This window comes from Euprymna scolopes, chromosome 13 (assembly GCF_053919585.1).
Source record: "Euprymna scolopes isolate OS-2025 chromosome 13, ASM5391958v1, whole genome shotgun sequence".
Classification (NCBI taxonomy): Eukaryota; Metazoa; Mollusca; class Cephalopoda; order Sepiida; family Sepiolidae; genus Euprymna; species Euprymna scolopes.
In genome coordinates, this window is record NC_136494.1 from 14275327 (window position 1) to 14276665 (window position 1339).

The 1339-nt window shown below is 36.4% G+C and overlaps 1 pseudogene; it reads left to right on the forward strand.

Annotated features, from left to right (window-relative positions):
- Positions 1 to 924: 924 nt before the first annotated feature.
- Positions 925 to 1070, forward strand: LOC145292487 (U2 spliceosomal RNA; annotated as a pseudogene).
- The last annotated feature ends 269 nt before the right edge of the window (positions 1071 to 1339 follow it).

Sequence of the window (1339 nt, forward strand, 5' to 3'; positions counted from 1 at the left end):
GGGATCAGTAAAGTCGCCTAGTTTTCCAATCAAATCGTCGGATTGCCTGCTCTAGTTGGGAGACCTATCATGGCGAACCAGGAGGCTTCACATGTATCTTCGCAGTGAATTTGTCTACAATACATTGTAGTTTAAATAATAATGTAGAGAATCTACTGTTGATTTAAAAAAATTGTTTTATATATAATGGCTTGCGTTAACGTTTAAAATGAAAAATTCAAATACTATGATTTAATTGTGCTCTAAACAGAAACATTAATTTCGAACCCGCCCCTGACATATCAAAGAACTGTGTGCTTTATATGCCAGGCCTTAACATGTTCACTTTGATTAAAATGAGCTTTCCTTCTTTCATCGGAATATTTCGTTTATCGATGATTATCAAAGACATTCCGATAAAAATAAACCTGTCTAAGAACATTGTCAAACACATAAAGCACTTTCGTGTGAAATTTTATAAAAATCGGCGCAACCGTTTTTGAGTCTTATTTTATACTAAAAATCTGATTTTGCTTCTCACCCTTTCGAATTTTAACGTCAGGGCCTCATTTTTAACAAATTTTAAAAACTTTATGCATAAGGCTGGAAAGCTATACATTTTGGTTTCGATTCTAGCTGATGACACCTAAGTTACATTAAAAAAAAAAAAAGCTTTTGAAATCGTTGTTACATATTAGCTACGATATAATAATATTAAAGGCGTCCTTGCTTGCTTGAATCTTGTATTCTACTAAAAAATCTGAATGCGTTTGCCCCTCTCTCAAATGTTAACGTCATGATGTCATTTCTAACAAATTTTTAAACTTGATGCTTAAGGTTGGAAATCTATACGTTTTGGTTTCTATTCGAGTTGATAGCACTCAAGTTTTATTTTTTTAAAAAAGCTTTTGAAATCAATGTTATATATTGGCTACAATAATTAATCAATCTTCTTGGCCTTTTGGCCAAGATCAAAGTGTAGTATCTGTTCCGGCAGATACTACACTTAAGATAATTTGTTCCAGTCAATGGAGGGGAAACCCTCTATACTGGGACAATTATTATTTTTGGTAACCAGAGTGCCCCCTTTTGCCTACTTTTAGGGGAGCTGGTTTTTACCTCACATTAAAAACGGCCTTGTGCCTAATTTGCTCAGTGGGGGAGCAAATAAATACCATCTGTTCCGGCAGATGCTGCAAGCTATGACTAGCTATGACTAGCAAAGACCAGATGTGGGGGCAACCCCACATGCCTGACCATTAACCAGCTCCCATTTCCCACCTCTCGGGAGCTGGTCCCCTTTTTCCCTTCCCCCTCCCTTCACTCCTCACATTAAAAATCGGCATTGTGCCTAATTTGC